The sequence below is a fragment of the Anabrus simplex genome, chromosome 4 (assembly GCF_040414725.1).
Source record: "Anabrus simplex isolate iqAnaSimp1 chromosome 4, ASM4041472v1, whole genome shotgun sequence".
Lineage (NCBI taxonomy): Eukaryota > Metazoa > Arthropoda > Insecta > Orthoptera > Tettigoniidae > Anabrus > Anabrus simplex.
In genome coordinates, this window is record NC_090268.1 from 218,677,506 (window position 1) to 218,698,306 (window position 20,801).

At 41.8% G+C, this 20,801-nt stretch overlaps 1 protein-coding gene across 2 annotated transcripts in view; it reads left to right on the top strand.

Annotated features, from left to right (window-relative positions):
- The window catches only part of LOC136871783 (venom dipeptidyl peptidase 4), a 281,475-nt gene that overhangs the window by 40,948 nt on the left and 219,726 nt on the right, over positions 1-20,801 (top strand). The window lies entirely within an intron of this gene.

Below are 20,801 nucleotides of genomic sequence, written 5' to 3' on the forward strand. Positions count from 1 at the left end.
TTCAGATCCCCATAGTATTAGAAGATTCCAGGTCAAGGGAGTCTTTCATTTTCACGCCCTTCGTGGCCTTTATCTTTCTTTGGCCGATACCTTCACTTTTCGAAGTGTGGGGCCTCTTCCGCATTTCCCCTGTGATTAGTGTTAACCCATAAGTACATAAAGTTATTTTTGTCCTGCCACCATCCTGGCTACAAATGTGATTCAACAATAGTAGTATAATTGGACAGTTCGGGCGCCACCTCCACCTCAGGCTCCCAGTGGCCACCTCCACCTCCACCTCAGCCAGAGGCCTCCCAGTGGCCACCTCCACCTCCACCTCAGCCAGAGGCCTCCCAGTGGCCACCTCCACCTCCACCTCCACCTCAGCCAGAGGCCTCCCAGATGCCTCCTCCACCTCCCGCGGGAAATTTGAATTTGTAAACAAAGCCACGTGCTTTTTGACAGACAACAACGCACCGCTAACCTCAGTACTGCCATCTTGACGGGCCTAAACCTCAGTAGTGCCAACTTAACCTCACAAGCGCGAGGTAAACAAAGCCACGTGCTTTTTGACAGCCACGTGCTTTTTGACAGATTTGTAAACAAAGCCACGTGCTTTTTGACAGACAACAACGCATCGCAAACCTCAGTACTACCATCTTGACGGGCCTAAACCCCAGTAGTGCCAACTTAACCTAACTAGCATGAGGTAAACAAAGCCACGTGTTTTTTGACAGCCACGTGCTTTTTGACAGATTTGTAAACAAAGCCACGTGCTTTTTGACAGACAACAACGCATCGCTAACCTCATTACTGCCATCTTGACGGGAATAAACCTCGGTGGTACCAACTTAACCTAACTAGCTCGAGATAAACAAAGCCACGTGCTTTTTGACAGCCACGTGCTTTTTGACAGCTGTCATCCGCCATCTTTAAACTACAGAGCGCTGTGCTGCCCTCTTGCGTCACCTGTCATCGGCAGTGCTGCCATCTTGGCGGGCCTAAACCTTAGTGCTACCAACTTAACCTCACTAGCTCGAGATAAACAAATCCACGTGCTTTTCGACAGCCACGTGCTTTTTTGACAGCTGTCATCCGCCATCTTTAATCTATAGAGCACAGTGCTGCCCTCTTTAGCTACTTACCTTTGAAATGTGGTGGCGGATAATTTGAAAAATGCTTTTTGACAGCAGCCATCTTGCATCGCAAACCTCAGTGCTGCCCTCTTTAGCTAGATACCTGTGGTAGCAGACAATTCCACGTGACAGCAGCCATCTTTAATCAAGAGAGCACCGTGCTGCCCTCTATGTGGTGGCGGCAAATTGAAAAATTCCACGTGCTCTTGTTTGGAAACAAACTCACGTGCTTTTTTGACAGCTACCATCCACCATCTTTAATCAACAGAGCACAGTGCTGTACTCTTTAGCTAGATACCTTTGAAATGTGGTGGCGGCAATTTGAAAAATTCTATGTGCTCTTGTTGGGAAACAAAGCCACGTGCTTTTTTGACAGCTGTCATCCGCCATCTTTAATCAATAGAGCACCGTGCTGCTATCATGCGGGCAATTTCATCACCTATCACCCGCCATCTTTAATCTACAGAACACCGTGCTGCCCTCTTTATGGCTACTACCTTAAGCATGTAGTAGCGGGCAATTTGAAAAGTTCTGTTAGCTATCATCCGCCATCTTTAATCAAGAGAGCACCGTGCTGCCATCTTTATCTAGATACCTTTGAAATGTGGTGGCGGCAAATTGAAAAATTCCACATGCTCTTGTTTGGAAACAAACTCACGTGCTTTTTGACAGCTACCATCCGCCATCTTTAATCAACAGAGCATAGTGCTGCCCTCTTTAGTTTGAAATGTGGTGGCGGCAAATTCCACATGCTCTTGTTTGGTAAACATAGCCACGTGCTTTTTTGACAGCTATCATCCGCCATCTTTAATCCAGAGAGCACCGTGCTGCCCTCTTTATCGCAGTAGATGTAAATTCGTCACCTGTCATACGCAGTGCTGCTATCTTTAGCTAGATACCTTTGAAATGTGGTGGTGGATAATTTAAAAAGAAAAATTCTACAGCAGTCCTCTCTCGACGCTAATTGCATAAGATGGCGGCTATACATGACTCCTTAAGGGTGCTTACGCAAGATGGCTGCTATACACAGGTTCTTATGAGACGCCCTTGGGATGCTTGCGCAAGATGGTGGTTATACAAGGCTCCTTATGAGACACCCTAGTGATGCTTGCGCAAGATGGCGGTTGCTCTTATGAGGCGGCTTAAGGGTCCTTGCACAAGATGGCTAGAGACGCCCTAAGGATGCTTGCGCAAGATGGCGGACACAAGATGGCGGCTATACACGTCTCCTTATGAGACGCCTTAAGGGTGCTTGCGCAAGATGGCTGCTGCTCTTAGCTTAGAGGCTAACGTGTCGTGCTAGTTCGATTCATTAAATTTAGGGCTTAAATGCAAAATGTTAAATATCTCGAAAGCAGTGCACCGTAGAGCAAAACGGACAAAATTTTTCTGCCTAATACCTAGGTTCGCAGTATGAGGAACAAGAAAATCATAGTCTAATGATGGGATCAACGGTTCGGTTCCTACTTAGGCCCTTTGGCATTTGCTCTGTTTTAGCTTGTATTGAAGCGAGTCTTCGTAACATGATCAGGTTTAGCTATGGTAGAGAGTATAACGTGCCGTGCAGGTTCGATTCATTAAATTTGGAGGCTTAAATGCAAAATGTTAAATATCTCGAAAACGATGCATCGTAGAGCAAAACGGACAAAATTTTTCCGCCTAATACGTAGGTTCGTAGTATCAGAAACAAGAAAAAACATAGTCTAATGATGAGATCAACGGTTCGATTCCTACTTAAGCCCTTTGCCATTCGCAGCTATCTATTTCTACAGGATGGTGGCTGCTCTTATGAGAAACAAGATGCCTTGAGACGTCCTAGGGATGCTTACGCAAGATGGCAGACACAAAATGGTGACTATACATAGCTCCTTATGAGACGGCCTAGCGGTGCTCGCACAAGATGGCTGCTGCTCTTAGCTTAGAGGGTACTGCGCAAGATAACAGCTGCTGTTATGCATGTGGTGGAGGGCAATTTGAAATTCTATGTGCTTAATCAACAGAGCACCCTGCTGCCCTCTTTAGCTGAAATGTGGTGGTGGATAATTTGAAAAATTCTTTTGACAGCTATCATCTTTAAACAAAGGCGACTATACATAGGCTGTTAAGGCCTTATCATTCTCCTCCTCCTCCTCCTCCTCCTCCTCCTCCTTCTCTACCTCCTCCTCCGCCTCTTATGTCAAGGCATAGCTTTATATCGAACAAGTTTAAACCTGCATCGCGAAGGCAAGCGTGTGCAGCGATAACATTATTGTGCATGTTTAGACTTTCGAAACATAAGAAGAGTAGAATCAAACGCTGTACTCGATACGACATGTGATCAGAACATTGATTGATGCGTTCAGAAAACAAAATAAGTGATCAAGACTAGAATCAAACAATGTACTCAATACATCATGTGTTTAGAATATGTCAGGGGATACGCTTGTTCTAAGAAGATCAGATTGAAACATAACAAGACTAGAATAGAACACTGTAATCGATGTTGTTAACTTCAACATGTGATCAGAACATTGATTGATGTGTTCAGAACACAAAATAAGTGATCATGACTAGAATCGAACACTGTACTCGATACAACATGTGATCAGAACATTGATCGATGTGTTCAGAACACGAAATAAGTGATCAAGACTAGAATCGAACACTGTACTCAATACAACATGTGTTTAGAACATGTTAGGGGGTACCCTCGTTCTAAGAAGATCAGAATGAAACATAACAAGACTAGAATCGAACACTGTAATCGATGTTGTTAACCTCAACATATGATCAGAACATTGTTTGATGTGTTCAGAGCAAAAGTACAATTTTGATGATTTGCGCAGCTAACTCGCTCGGTAAACGATATAGCCAAAGTATAACTTCAAATTATTTACCTTCCATCATTCGTCTTGTGTGTAAAAATCAGTCGAACAAGTTATCGCATAAACATGACTGAAAAAAAATCGTGATAGGGTATGGAACCCAGGGGTTACATCTTATCAGAAGGGCAAAAAGGATGAAAGGACTCTTCCTCCTCCTTACCGCACATTCCTTGGCTAAAGGGCTAATGGGCTAAAGGGCTAATGGGCTAAAGGGCTAAAGGGCTAAAGGTGCAACAACCTCATCGATCGCTATCAGCAAGAACGCTTGTACTTTGTTAAGTGTAGAAAATTAATCTTTATTGGTAAATGGTTTTATGTTCAGAACAAGGAATGGAACCTAGGGGTTACGTCTTACCTAATAAAATCCCCGAGGTGCGATGAGTTACGTTTTTCGAACTAGTGTTTGGAACACTGAACTTTTCAAGATGGCAAGAGTGAGGTTAGCAATGTTCTGTTGTTGGATTTTAAATTCCGCGCTACAACATGCATAAGGTGGCAGCCCTTGAGGTTTACTCCCGTAAAGATGGCAAGAGTGAGGTTAGCAATGTTCCGTTGTTGGATTTTTAAAATTCCCCGCTATAACATGCAAAAGGTGGCAGCCTTGAGGTTTACCGCCGTAAAGATGGCAGCAGTGAGGTTAGCGACGCTCCATTGTCCTTCAAAGTGAGGTTAGGGTTCGTCAAGAAGACAGCTGTCAAAAAAGCACGTGGCTATGTTTACCAAACAAGAGCACGTGGTCGTGACGTCACGGTCACGTAATCAATCCTTAGCTCGACGTCGCTAAGAGCAGCACTAGGATTAGCTATGCTTAAAAGTCTTGGGAACAGAGCAGCAGTATGAATTGCTATGTTTCAAAGCGTGTACACATCACCTATCGATTTTACATACATCGACCATCGAACTAAACTTCATCCGCTAGATCGTGCTGCTATCTTAGCATGACTTTAAAGTACAATGAATAGCCATGTTTCAAAGCGTGTACACATTACCTATCGATTTTGCACGCATCAACTCTCGTACTAATCTCCTCCCGCTAGATTGTGCTGCTATCCTAGCATAACCTATACGCATGACCTTAAAGTAAAAAGAATAGCCATGTTTCAAAGTGTGTACACATCACCTATCGATTTGCATGCAACAAATATTGTACTAAACTTCTTCCGCTAGGTTGTGCTGCTATCTTAGCATAACCTGTACGCATGTACTTAAAGTACAAAGAATAGCCATGTTTCAAAGCGTGTACACATTACTTATTGATTTTGCATGCATCAAATCTCGTACTAAATTTATTCCGCTAGATTGTGCTGCTATCTTAGCATAACCTATACCAATGAACTTAAAGTACAATGATTAGTCATGTTTCTAAGCGTGTACACATCAACTATCGAATTTGCATGTATCGACTCTCGTACTAAACTTCTGCAGGTAGATTGTGCTGCTATCTTAGCATAACTAAGACGCATGAACTTAAAGTACAAAGAATAGCTATGTCTCAAAGCATGTACACATTACCTATCGATTTTACAAGCATCGACTCTCGTACTAAACTTCTTCCGCTAGATTGTGCTGGTATCTTAGCATAACCTATACGCATGGCCTTAAGGTACAAAGAATAGCCATGTTTCAAAGCGTGTACACATTACCTATCGATTTTGCATGCATTGACTCTCGTACTAAACTTCTTCCGCTAGATTGTGCTGACATCTTAGCATAACTTATACACATGAACTTAAAAGTACAAAGAATAGCCATGTTTCAAAGCATGTACACATTACCTATGGATTTTGCATGCATTGACTCTCGTACTAATCTCCTCCCGCTAGATTGTGCTGCTATCCTAGCATAACCTATACGCATGACCTTAAAGTAAAAAGAATAGCCATGTTTCAAAGTGTGTACACATCACCTATCGATTTGCATGCAACAAATATCGTACTAAACTTCTTCCGCTAGATTGTGCTGCTATCTTAGCATAACTAAGATGCATGAACTGAAAGTACGAAGAATAACCATGTTTTAAAGCGTGTACTCATTACTTATCGATTTTACATACATCGACTCTCGTACTAAACTTCTTGCGCTAGATTGTGCCGCTATCTTAGCATAACCTGTACGCATGAACTTAAAGTACAAAGAATAGCCTTGTTTCGAAGCGTTTACACATTACCTAATGATTTTGCACGAAACGACTATCATACTAAACATTTCCCACTAGATTGTGCTAAAATCATGTAAGTGTGCTGCTATCTTAGCATAACCTATCGATTTTACATGCATCTACTATCGTACTAGACTTCTTCCGCTAGAGCATGTAGCAATCGCTTTTGAGTATCCCTAACCCATGTGCATGAACTTAAAGCATAAAGATGAGCTATGTTCTAAAGCGTGTACACATCACCTATCGATAATGTATGTATCGAATATCGTACTAAACTTCTCCTGCTAGAGCGTACGAGTATCGCTTGTGCGTGCACGAACTTAAAGCATAAAGAATAGCAATGTATAAAAATCTTGTAAACAAAGCAGCAGCATTACGTATAGTTAAGATTAAATGCGTGCACACATCATGTATCCATGACGCACACAGTACTAAACTTATTCCATTAGAATGTACAAAGTTCGCATGTGTTTGTGCTGCTATCTTAGCATAGCCTATGTGAATGAACTTAAAGCTTAAAGAATAGTGATGTATAAAAATCTTGTGAACATAGCAGAGTGTTAACTACGTAGGTGTAGACATTGAACTTTACATGCTGAGGCAGCATACTACGTGACCGTGACGTCACGACCACGTGCTCTTGTTTGGTAAACATAGCCACGTGCTTTTTTGACAGCTGTCTTCTTGACGAACCCTAACCTCACTTTGAAGGACAATGGAGCGTCGCTAACCTCACTGCTGCCATCTTTACGGCGGTAAACCTCAAGGCTGCCACCTTTTGCATGTTATAGCGGGGAATTTTAAAAATCCAACAACGGAACATTGCTAACCTCACTCTTGCCATCTTTACGGGAGTAAACCTCAAGGGCTGCCACCTTATGCATGTTGTAGCGCGGAATTTAAAATCCAACAACAGAACATTGCTAACCTCACTCTTGCCATCTTGAAAAGTTCAGTGTTCCAAACACTAGTTCGAAAAACGTAACTCATCGCACCTCGGGGATTTTATTAGGTAAGACGTAACCCCTAGGTTCCATTCCTTGTTCTGAACATAAAACCATTTACCAATAAAGATTAATTTTCTACACTTAACAAAGTACAAGCGTTCTTGCTGATAGCGATCGATGAGGTTGTTGCACCTTTAGCCCTTTAGCCCTTTAGCCCATTAGCCCTTTAGCCCATTAGCCCTTTAGCCAAGGAATGTGCGGTAAGGAGGAGGAAGAGTCCTTTCATCCTTTTTGCCCTTCTGATAAGATGTAACCCCTGGGTTCCATACCCTATCACGATTTTTTTTCAGTCATGTTTATGCGATAACTTGTTCGACTGATTTTTACACACAAGACGAATGATGGAAGGTAAATAATTTGAAGTTATACTTTGGCTATATCGTTTACCGAGCGAGTTAGCTGCGCAAATCATCAAAATTGTACTTTTGCTCTGAACACATCAAACAATGTTCTGATCATATGTTGAGGTTAACAACATCGATTACAGTGTTCGATTCTAGTCTTGTTATGTTTCATTCTGATCTTCTTAGAACGAGGGTACCCCCTAACATGTTCTAAACACATGTTGTATTGAGTACAGTGTTCGATTCTAGTCTTGATCACTTATTTCGTGTTCTGAACACATCGATCAATGTTCTAATCACATGTTGTATCGAGTACAGTGTTCGATTCTAGTCATGATCACTTATTTTGTGTTCTGAACACATCAATCAATGTTCTGATCACATGTTGAAGTTAACAACATCGATTACAGTGTTCTATTCTAGTCTTGTTATGTTTCAATCTGATCTTCTTAGAACAAGCGTATCCCCTGACATATTCTAAACACATGATGTATTGAGTACATTGTTCGATTCTAGTCTTGATCACTTATTTTGTTTTCTGAACGCATCAATCAATGTTCTGATCACATGTCGTATCGAGTACAGCGTTTGATTCTACTCTTCTTATGTTTCGAAAGTCTAAACATGCACAATAATGTTATCGCTGCACACGCTTGCCTTCGCGATGCAGGTTTAAACTTGTTCGATATAAAGCTATGCCTTGACATAAGAGGCGGAGGAGGAGGTAGAGAAGGAGGAGGAGGAGGAGGAGGAGGAGGAGGAGAATGATAAGGCCTTAACAGCCTATGTATAGTCGCCTTTGTTTAAAGATGATAGCTGTCAAAAGAATTTTTCAAATTATCCACCACCACATTTCAGCTAAAGAGGGCAGCAGGGTGCTCTGTTGATTAAGCACATAGAATTTCAAATTGCCCTCCACCACATGCATAACAGCAGCTGTTATCTTGCGCAGTACCCTCTAAGCTAAGAGCAGCAGCCATCTTGTGCGAGCACCGCTAGGCCGTCTCATAAGGAGCTATGTATAGTCACCATTTTGTGTCTGCCATCTTGCGTAAGCATCCCTAGGACGTCTCAAGGCATCTTGTTTCTCATAAGAGCAGCCACCATCCTGTAGAAATAGATAGCTGCGAATGGCAAAGGGCTTAAGTAGGAATCGAACCGTTGATCTCATCATTAGACTATGTTTTTTCTTGTTCCTGATACTACGAACCTACGTATTAGGCGGAAAAATTTTGTCCGTTTTGCTCTACGATGCATCGTTTTCGAGATATTTAACATTTTGCATTTAAGCCTCCAAATTTAATGAATCGAACCTGCACGGCACGTTATACTCTCTACCATAGCTAAACCTGATCATGTTACGAAGACTCGCTTCAATACAAGCTAAAACAGAGCAAATGCCAAAGGGCCTAAGTAGGAACCGAACCGTTGATCCCATCATTAGACTATGATTTTCTTGTTCCTCATACTGCGAACCTAGGTATTAGGCAGAAAAATTTTGTCCGTTTTGCTCTACGGTGCACTGCTTTCGAGATATTTAACATTTTGCATTTAAGCCCTAAATTTAATGAATCGAACTAGCACGACACGTTAGCCTCTAAGCTAAGAGCAGCAGCCATCTTGCGCAAGCACCCTTAAGGCGTCTCATAAGGAGACGTGTATAGCCGCCATCTTGTGTCCGCCATCTTGCGCAAGCATCCTTAGGGCGTCTCTAGCCATCTTGTGCAAGGACCCTTAAGCCGCCTCATAAGAGCAACCGCCATCTTGCGCAAGCATCACTAGGGTGTCTCATAAGGAGCCTTGTATAACCACCATCTTGCGCAAGCATCCCAAGGGAGTCTCATAAGAACCTGTGTATAGCAGCCATCTTGCGTAAGCACCCTTAAGGAGTCATGTATAGCCGCCATCTTATGCAATTAGCGTCGAGAGAGGACTGCTGTAGAATTTTTCTTTTTAAATTATCCACCACCACATTTCAAAGGTATCTAGCTAAAGATAGCAGCACTGCGTATGACAGGTGACGAATTTACATCTACTGCGATAAAGAGGGCAGCACGGTGCTCTCTGGATTAAAGATGGCGGATGATAGCTGTCAAAAAAGCACGTGGCTATGTTTACCAAACAAGAGCATGTGGAATTTGCCGCCACCACATTTCAAACTAAAGAGGGCAGCACTATGCTCTGTTGATTAAAGATGGCGGATGGTAGCTGTCAAAAAGCACGTGAGTTTGTTTCCAAACAAGAGCATGTGGAATTTTTCAATTTGCCGCCACCACATTTCAAAGGTATCTAGATAAAGATGGCAGCACGGTGCTCTCTTGATTAAAGATGGCGGATGATAGCTAACAGAACTTTTCAAATTGCCCGCTACTACATGCTTAAGGTAGTAGCCATAAAGAGGGCAGCACGGTGTTCTGTAGATTAAAGATGGCGGGTGATAGGTGATGAAATTGCCCGCATGATAGCAGCACGGTGCTCTATTGATTAAAGATGGCGGATGACAGCTGTCAAAAAAGCACGTGGCTTTGTTTCCCAACAAGAGCACATAGAATTTTTCAAATTGCCGCCACCACATTTCAAAGGTATCTAGCTAAAGAGTACAGCACTGTGCTCTGTTGATTAAAGATGGTGGATGGTAGCTGTCAAAAAAGCACGTGAGTTTGTTTCCAAACAAGAGCACGTGGAATTTTTCAATTTGCCGCCACCACATAGAGGGCAGCACGGTGCTCTCTTGATTAAAGATGGCTGCTGTCACGTGGAATTGTCTGCTACCACAGGTATCTAGCTAAAGAGGGCAGCACTGAGGTTTGCGATGCAAGATGGCTGCTGTCAAAAAGCATTTTTCAAATTATCCGCCACCACATTTCAAAGGTAAGTAGCTAAAGAGGGCAGCACTGTGCTCTATAGATTAAAGATGGCGGATGACAGCTGTCAAAAAAGCACGTGGCTGTCAAAAAGCACGTGGATTTGTTTATCTCGAGCTAGTGAGGTTAAGTTGGTAGCACTAAGGTTTAGGCCCGCCAAGATGGCAGCACTGCCGATGACAGGTGACGCAAGAGGGCAGCACAGCGCTCTGTAGTTTAAAGATGGCGGATGACAGCTGTCAAAAAGCACGTGGCTGTCAAAAAGCACGTGGCTTTGTTTATCTCGAGCTAGTTAGGTTAAGTTGGTACCACCGAGGTTTATTCCCGTCAAGATGGCAGTAATGAGGTTAGCGATGCGTTGTTGTCTGTCAAAAAGCACGTGGCTTTGTTTACAAATCTGTCAAAAAGCACGTGGCTGTCAAAAAACACGTGGCTTTGTTTACCTCATGCTAGTTAGGTTAAGTTGGCACTACTGGGGTTTAGGCCCGTCAAGATGGTAGTACTGAGGTTTGCGATGCGTTGTTGTCTGTCAAAAAGCACGTGGCTTTGTTTACAAATCTGTCAAAAAGCACGTGGCTGTCAAAAAGCACGTGGCTTTGTTTACCTCGCGCTTGTGAGGTTAAGTTGGCACTACTGAGGTTTAGGCCCGTCAAGATGGCAGTACTGAGGTTAGCGGTGCGTTGTTGTCTGTCAAAAAGCACGTGGCTTTGTTTACAAATTCAAATTTCCCGCGGGAGGTGGAGGAGGCATCTGGGAGGCCTCTGGCTGAGGTGGAGGTGGAGGTGGCCACTGGGAGGCCTCTGGCTGAGGTGGAGGTGGAGGTGGCCACTGGGAGGCCTCTGGCTGAGGTGGAGGTGGAGGTGGCCACTGGGAGCCTGAGGTGGAGGTGGCGCCCGAACTGTTCAATTATACTACTAACAATGAACGCTAAGAATTGAGAATAATGTATTCTTGTTTCCTGATAGCTACAGCCTTTCTGAAGTGAGAAAAAGTACTGTGGGCTTAAAACCATGCGTGGAATTCTTACTTTTTCTCATTTTTTAGACGTCCGATTTTTCGGACGCTATGCACTAATGGGTACAGGATGGTTGCCGAGTTGTGCTACCTCTTGCAATAATCACCACTTACCTCACATGTGATGCTTTTCTCACCGACAAGGCAAACAAATATCGAACCTGATCTGGTGTTCAGTGGATACTGTAAATAACCGTGTGAAATTGTAAGATTTAAAATATTTTTGATCTCTGTGTCATGCGTTACGCATATGGCAACTTGACATTTCAGCGTACCAGTAAGTACACGTAGTAAATATAGATCAAAATTTCCACACAAGATACAAAGAACACGAAAACGCGATCAGATATAATCGGCATTCAACCTTCGGAGAGCACATATACGACAGTTGACGCCATTTCACAAACATCAACACAGATCTAAAAAATGTACACATCGAAATTTAAAGCAAATCTTTGAATATAAAGGAAGCAATCGAAATTTACGTAGCCAAAAAATAAAAGCTAACGAAACCAACCTAAATGACCATACACATTTAAAAAATCTCCATCCCCTTGCTCTACTTATATAATATCTGGACAAGACTTACTTTTTAAATTAGCACTTAACGGCCTTCAGAGTATGGTTTATCATAATCATTTTTGATAGCTGAAAAGTTTAGTGAGGTTAACTTTATACATGTTGCTTGTTATGTGATTGTCGTATATCTAGTATTCCGTTCCTCATTCAGAAAATCAAGTCGACACAGCAGTGATGTTAGAAGATCACGTGGCTCGTTTTATGTATTCTTTTCTGGATAACAGCGCGTCGACAAGAATATTTCAATTATAAGTTATATGGTCAGATATACATGTTCATAATATGGCTAATAATCTTCCCGACGAACAACAATCACACGGTGTACAACGCACGCACTGTGGAAAATATTATCGATTCGATAGGGGCGTAAGCATACACGTTAGCAGAGCTCACCCTGCAGTCCACAGAGATACCCTGGTCAAGAAGCAGAGTAAAATCATTATTTTACGAAATTCCCCAGGCAATCGTCAGTCCAGTGATACCACAACCAACACCGCTACTACTCCAGCTCCGAATATGGATGAGTACAACCGCAATCTGATTAAATGGAAATCAAAGTTTTCTGAAAACCTAACAGACAACGACTTCGACGATACTGTTAATGACTTTGTCCACTTCGTAGCTTCAGTACTGTACCCGTCCACCTCCCGAGTCCCAGACTAGCATTTATCTCAGGGGTGTCGGTTCATTATTTTAAGTCCATGAATATATAAATATAGAGGCATAATAGCACACGGGAATGAACGGAGCAATTTAAAATTAAAATGGGGAAAGCTCGATTGTAAACTTGAATTTAAGGACTCCATGATAGGACTAGGAAGTGACTGTTAACTTTAAAAAGGGTATCTTCTAACTACAATAAAAAGATTATGAGAATGGTTTCCTTTGAAATAATTGCCAGAAGGAGCAGTTTATTACGCCATCCGACGTACGAAACTTTGATACATTTGGCAATGATATTTAAATTTCCACACATGTTACATAAATAAATCACTTGCTATACCGCAAGTGGTGTCAATATGTTGCTGGGTTGCTTCTGAAAGAAATTACAAGTGGAGTATAACTTATGGATCGATTCCATTTGAATCGAACCGTTGTTCAAGGATATAGCCTCCTTCTATCGGGAGCCCGAGCATAACCCATGTTAAGGTCGGCTTCTCGATTTAACTAAGATGACGTACCCCGGCTATATACATTTTTCCGAGACCGTTACTCGGACTGGGTAATGTTTCTCGTGAATTACGAAAAATGGATTACACGGACAGTTCCTATCTTACGATGTCCAGCTGATGCCATACCACTGAATTAGCATTTATATTTTATTTACACATGATCTGAAATGTTACAAAGTAGCCTCAGTAGACTACTGCCACAGATGAGATAACGAGAAGCGGTGGGAAATACCGTGCCGATGACCTCCCCTCGCATCGCGAGCGAAGTAAACAAACACACCAAGTATTACTGTAACTCGTCCCGTGCGGAAATCGTATGATAACGAGGTAACAAATGACTATAATATTTATCATTCTTATTATTCAAACATTTTGTCACCAACTAAATTAATTCACTATCGTCAGAATATTCATTTATCCATGAAATTATCATCCTTGAAATAATAATAATAATAATAATAATAATAATAATAATAATAATAATAATAATAATAATAATAATAATAATAATAATAATAATAATATATTATTATTATATATTATATTAATATATATATTAATATAATATATATATATATATATTATATTAATATATTATTATTATTATTATTATTATTATTCTCAACGGTTCCTGGCACTGTCAAGTTTGATTAATATCATCATTATTATGCGGGACGCAAACACAAAATGGTTATTACGGTTATTATTATTAGTATATCCCTCTGCTGGTTATTATTAATGAATAGGTGACTCCAGATTTTATTATTATTAACGTCACTCAAGATGTTATTATTATTATTATTATTATTATTATTATTATTATTATTATTATTATTATTATTATTAATGTCACTCAAGATTATTATTATTATTATTAATGAACCGGTCACTTCCGCCAAAAATGCATTAGGATATCGGTCGCAATTACAATTATTTCACTGATCAACCAACGACATCATTACTGTTATTATTATGACAATTATTATTAATCTGACCGCGACGATTTGACGTGTCGTCCTAACATTGTTACTATTATTATCGGTTGCATATTCTCATTTAGATTCCCGTTTAACATCTTTATCAACGCTCATTTAATTAAGGCGGTCCAATCCTTTATCTGCAATATTTATTATTATCATCACGCCATCATGATTGTCATCACTCGTCATTACAATGATTACAATATCCGATCATTTATGTGGAATCTGAACTCTCATTATCCTTAGATCCGTAGTATCTCGACGAATAGCGGTGCAGTCTATTTATTTCGTACATGCTGTCACGGGTTCGAATTCTACCCGCTACGTAACTCAGTATTTCTCTGTGACACTGCCCGTACATTTTACACTCATTTCAATATCCTAAGTGTCTCTCGTACGGAATTTATATCCCTTTCTATCTCAATATTCCTTGATTCATATATTTCTCACAGAATTATCAACTGACTTATTTATTCACTTCTGACATCGTACGACCTTTTATTATCTGACTGCAGGTTCTTTAACATTTTTCTATCTCATTTTGATCTACGCCTTAATTCATTCTCCACAAATAATCGTAACATCTTGAAATTATATTTACCAAAATTTGACAATCATGGTTTCGTAATATTAGTCCTACGTGTTCCGGCTACTGAATTGCAAATTTAAGACACGACATTTATACGTAAAAAAATATTGGACCGTAATTTAAACCGTACGTTCATTAACATGTACAGATTATTAGCACCGATCTACATTTCAATATTATTAATTTATCAAGTTAAATTACCACACACTTTAATTCCGAATTAAAAACGACATCCCGTCATTAAATGATTCCCGATAAACTCAACACCTTATCACTTAAATTTTATTATTACGCACGGCTCACTAAAATTTCCAATATCTCATGAATTATTATTATTATTAATATCGCTTCTCACAAATTTAACAACTTCACTTTGGCATGACAATGCTGGACTTTCCTTCAATGTCATTACATAACTCGTCAAACTGACAAACAGAAAAGCACATATCGGGTCTATTTGACTATGATAACAAAATCAAATGTAAAAAAGATATATTCTTGACTACAAAGAAAATATGAATGCATGCATGATTTAACGTACTACCCTATATCTACAAAATTTACATCTACAACAAACTGAATACATAAAAAGACCCGATTATTTACATTGTTATTATTTAATACTGTCCGTGCTACAAATTTAGGATGGGGTCGTTAAGCGACTCATCTTGTTACAGAAGGTAACCAAGTCTAACCAAATTATTCCCATTTTTCCAATCACGCTAACATTTCCCAAATATTATCTACATTTTAGTACTCATCCTAGTTATCGGTAATCCATTGCAGCTTGGCAGATGAGAGGCTCCTTTCGGCCCCTCTCCGCCGTATTACTCCTCCATTCTTGATGGCGTAGTTCCACAAATGATTTCCTGGCACATTACCATTTTTACACTAATACCTTAATTATCACAATACTTTACCATTGACAATGTTAACACTGAAAACTTTACTTTTATAAAACAAATTAATACCCTAGACCCAAAAATTTAAAATTTTACACTGTTTTAAGCTTCGTCCAATTACCGCACACATGGACATGGACACGTACGACGGTGTGTCGAATTTTACGCCCGTCGCAATTTATGTCGTCCGACGCGATACGCCTGTTTCATACGGCCCTCTTGAAGTGTTCATGATAGCGGTTCGATATTCCAAAGTACAGGCTATTATTCCCTCAAAGTACTGTTCGTCGCACAGTATGTTATTTACGTACTTATTGCGGTGCAATTTATATTACTCACTCTTACAATGCTATTAATTGACTCACTATGATATTTATAACTGGCAAACACTGTCCTAAGTTAACTACTTTCAGTTCATGTTGCTTGAGCGCGATCACATTTTATAAGTACTGGCGGATGCTCGCGCCATTAAATGTTGAGTTACTGTACGCCCGACGGATTTGAAGTCAGCTGCGAACGACGGTTCAGCTCCAGAGATTCATTTCAAGTGTGCTGGCGAGTATCCCTTGTCCCGTATATATGGATGAAGCTTTCCCTCGCGGATTCATTGACGTCATACCCATGAGGGCGAGGGTGGATTTTTAATATCGGCACTTGCACTCCGAATTGGACGTTAAAATTTATATCAAATTAATCCACTCCTCTAGTTTATTTGCTGGATTAAATATGAACTCCTGGCGATCACAGATTTAGGAGATACGGGTGGATTTAGCTCCTCACATTTCGCGCCTTTGGAAGCGTCCCTTACAACGTGGTTTTCGTCCAGCCAATGACATTCAAGCTGTCTGGTTTCCAAGAAATCCAGCCTTAAATTTATTTAATTTGCCAATAATTATTCATTATTTTTCCATGCGTGACATCTAATAAATTCATTACATTGCTCCGTGTACTCACAATAATTTATTACCGATTACTTTTGAAGTTACGAGAATATCTCATCCATCATCCCTTAAGATGGTATCCCTGAGTCTCCGTCAAAATTTTCGTGATTGGCCTATAAGTTGTCACGTGATTTAAATTTCCACCTGCGATAACCTAGGCTAGCGAATGTCCTCGCAACCACTGTATTTTTCCATGACGTCACGGAAATTTCCGTCCGCCAAAAATATCCCAGCGCACTACTCATGTAGCAAGATTCCTTTGTGTCAAACTACCCCCTTCTCTTTCTAACCAAGACTTATTTGTGGACTTGTATTTTTCCTGGTCGCCAACTAATGGATCCCCTGCTGTGAAGTAGCTAAATGTTGTTGTGTCGAGCTAATCCGTCAGGCTCCAGTCTGTCGTGTTCCTTCGCTCATATTTCAACATTACACAGATGAAATATTTTCAACTACACTTCTGCATTTCAATAAATGTACTATTTCCCTTCATAAATCAAATCATGATTGACTTTGGGCCTAAGTCACTCGGGTTCAGTACCACATATTTTTTCCGGGCCGAAACACCCCGCTCAGAAATATTATGAACTGAGAGGAAAAGGCCAACTTAATTCTGCCCAACGTCCATATAGAACCTCTCAAACTCTGAAAGATCAACGAAAAGGGGAAGAGAGAAGAGAAGAAGGAAGTACATGTATGAATCAACTCAGTTCTACTATTACAATCAGCGGCGAAAAGCCAAACGCAATGTGTTTACAAACGAGCAACCAATTTGCAGGCTGAAAGAAGATGAATTGCACACATACTTTTCGGACATATTTTCTGATGCTGATGATGAAGAAGAAGATGCTTGTTGTTTAAAGGGGCCTAACATCGAGGTCATCGGCCCCTAATGGTACGAAATGAAATGACAACATAAGGTTCAAAACCATCCACTGACCAAAAAAAAAGTCATGAAGAATGAATGGATGGACATTAACCCGAAAAAACAAAAAACAAACAAAAAAGTGGATGCGACTCAAAAAAGATCATAAATAATAGTATTACTGACAAAGGGACCACTTATAAAGACAATCCTGAATCGAGGATGCTTGATGTCTAAAGGGGTCCAAAATGCAGGTCAAGGCCCCTCAGAGTGGTACTTATCGCTAGTAAAGTAGAACCATGGTATTTGTCATGGTGATCCACACATGATGGTACTACTCACAAGTATTGCACGTCGTACAGGTAACGCAGACCTATGGTGTTTCTCACATAATGGCGCCAGTCATAGCCAACGCAAACCGATGAGGTTCCTCACCTAGGTATACTAACCACAGGGACTTGTACTATCCCGTGGTGTTCCTCACACAGTGGCTACTAATCACAGGGAACGCAGACCCACGGTGTCTCTCATATACTGTAGTGGTACAACTCACAGGCAACGCCCAGACCCGCGGTGTTGCTCACATGGGTACGACTCACGGGTACTGGAAACCCACCGGAAAACCTACTCACTGCTTATACTAATCACAAATATATTTTGTACCTAATATGGTGACACTACTCGCAAGTAAAGGCGACCCATGGTGTTCCCCGCGTGATGGTACTAATCAAAAGTAGTTTCATGGTTCTAAGGCAAACATCCCTTGGTCGCCCCTTTTAGTCGCCTCTCATGACAGGCAGGGGATACCGTGGGTGGATTTTTCGTCTGCGTCCCCTACCCACAGGGGGTAGAGAGAGAGAAAAAGAAGAAGAAGGGATCCGTCACTTCGAAGAAAGAAGTAACGGACGATGAAAGGCATGGGCCACGAAGGGCGTGAAAATGAAAGACTCCCTAGGCCTCGAATGCTCTAATACCGCCGGGGTCTGAAAAGGACAAGAGTTGACCAGGGGAGGTCGGACAGGATAGGCGAAAGTAAGGAGCCTGGCACAAGTAAGTGGAAGGAATGCCAAGACTCAGCTAGGGGCCCCGTGGTCGCCCATCCACATTCCCAAGTTGAGAGCCCCTTGGGCTCCTTTTGGTCGCCTCTTACGACAGGCAGGAGATACCGCGGGTGTATTCTACATGTGCGACCCCCACCCGTAGGGGTAGTGTGTTTGGTCCGCGAGAGTTATTTTATTTCCCTCAAGTCCGCCGGCAAGCCGTTTAGGACCCCCTTATCCACCACCTGGGACGCGCCACGTGGGAGTATCACCTCTTCCCCTGCTACGCCAGCGTAGTAGGTTCGTGGGACATACACTGAAGAAAATGGAAATTGCAACCCCCAGGAGGAGTGGTGCTACATTGCTGCAATTGAACATGCAGGACGAGTGCTCGGTTGTGATTCGATGATTGCAGTTTCAGGTCCCTCTGACCGCAAGTTTGGACAACAATCAATACAGGATGTGCCCACCACGAGCTACAATATATTGATGAATTCGTCGAGGCATGGAGTCAATAAAGCCCTGGATCGCTTCCTGAGGAATTGTGGCCCATGATTGCAGCACTGCACGCTCAGTTGTTCCAGAGTTGTGGGTGTCTGAGGACGGTTGGCCAGTTGTCGACCCATCATGTCCCACACATGCTCAATAGGACTGAGGTCCAGGGATCTGACGGGCCATTCTAAGGTTGTGATGTCGTGGAGAGCTGTTCTAGAGATGCGTGCAGTGTGAACTCGGGCATTGTCCTGCTGAAACATCCCATTAGCAATGTTTGTCATCATAGGGACAACCACTGGATTGAGTACCCTATCAACGTACTGTCGAGCAGTCACAGTGCCCTCAAAAAGCACTAATTCTGATTTCACATTAAAGCCAATAGCTCCCCAGACCATAATGCTTGGTGTTGGCCCTGTGTGCCCCTCGACAATAAGATCTGGGCGGCTCCTCTCCCCGATACGTCGGCGCACACGATTCCGGCGATCACTGCGGGCCAGACAGAAGCGCGATTCATCACTAAATACGACCCTATGCCATTCGTCGACCCACGTCGATCTTTCTGGACACCAGGCCAGCCTTACACGTCGCTGTTGTGTGGTCAAGGAAAGACCTTCTGGAGGGACACGGGCTCTAAGCCAGCTGCACGCAGGCGATTACCAACTGTTTGTTGTGTAACGTGGGGTGCCACAGCTGCTCGAATTTGCGCTGCTGTTGCATGGGGTTCCATCCGGGCCATCCGAATGATGCGGCGAACCTCTCTCACAGTTGTCTGTCGCGCTGGGCCTGTGTCAGGTCTACGAGTGTGGGTACCTTCATTTGACCACTGCTGCCATACACGTTGTACCGTAGATGCCTGTCGGCCAACACGTGCAGCGACAGTCCTTAGCGATAATCCAGCCTCACACAGCCCAATTATCCGAGCCCTCTCAAACGGCGACAGTTGTTGATAGCGTGCTCTTCTCTGTCGTCGAGGCATGTTTGACGGGGAACACTTCACTGCACAGACTGCAAGTCACCTACGCTACACCAGAGTCCGTATACTAGAGTTGATTTCTCCGCGACCAATCACGTGGGGGAGACCTGTAGTAACAATCCAATGGGTCTGAAACTTTGATCGTTTACATACCTACATGGCATCGTTCCATATCTTGAAAATCAACACAAACGACCAAAGCCTTCATGGTGTTGCAATTTCCATTTTCTTAAGTGTATTTTCTAGGTTGAAAAACCACAAAAGACCAGAATACCCTCAAAAAGGCACTGAAAGTGAACTCATGGAGACTAACGACTTATACAATTCGGTAATATCTAAAGAAGACATTGTTCAGGCAACACATAAAATCAAGATAGACACCGCAAGTGGTCCTGACCACGTAATCGTCCGAGCTATTAAAAACAGTACGATTTCAGTTATAATTGCAATCATCGCCATTAGAATGCTAACAACAGGGTTAGTACCATCGACTTTCAAGAAAGCCCGTACAATTCTGGTTGAAAAAGGAGGTGACGTAAATGGGTATTCCATTGCTAGCGAGTGGTTGACTGTTCCAAGAGCTCTGTGTTATCTCAGTGATAAAGTAGTTAATAATTGTAGAAATTTACCAAATTTTGCGTGTGTGTGATACATTTAGCTCCACAAATAATTGTGTTTAGTGTTTATTTGTAGTAATCTGCGATTAGTGGTATTTATTTATAGTTTTCACACTGAGTAGTTCCGTAGGCGTTCGCTAGATTACAAGCGGTAATTTAGGTCTGCGTGAAAGAAGAAATATATCTTTATTTTTAATAGTATTAATAAAATATCAATAGGTTGTTGATAAAATACGGTACTTACGAAGACGGGATATTAAAAAGAGTCGTAACTTCGGCAGCGGT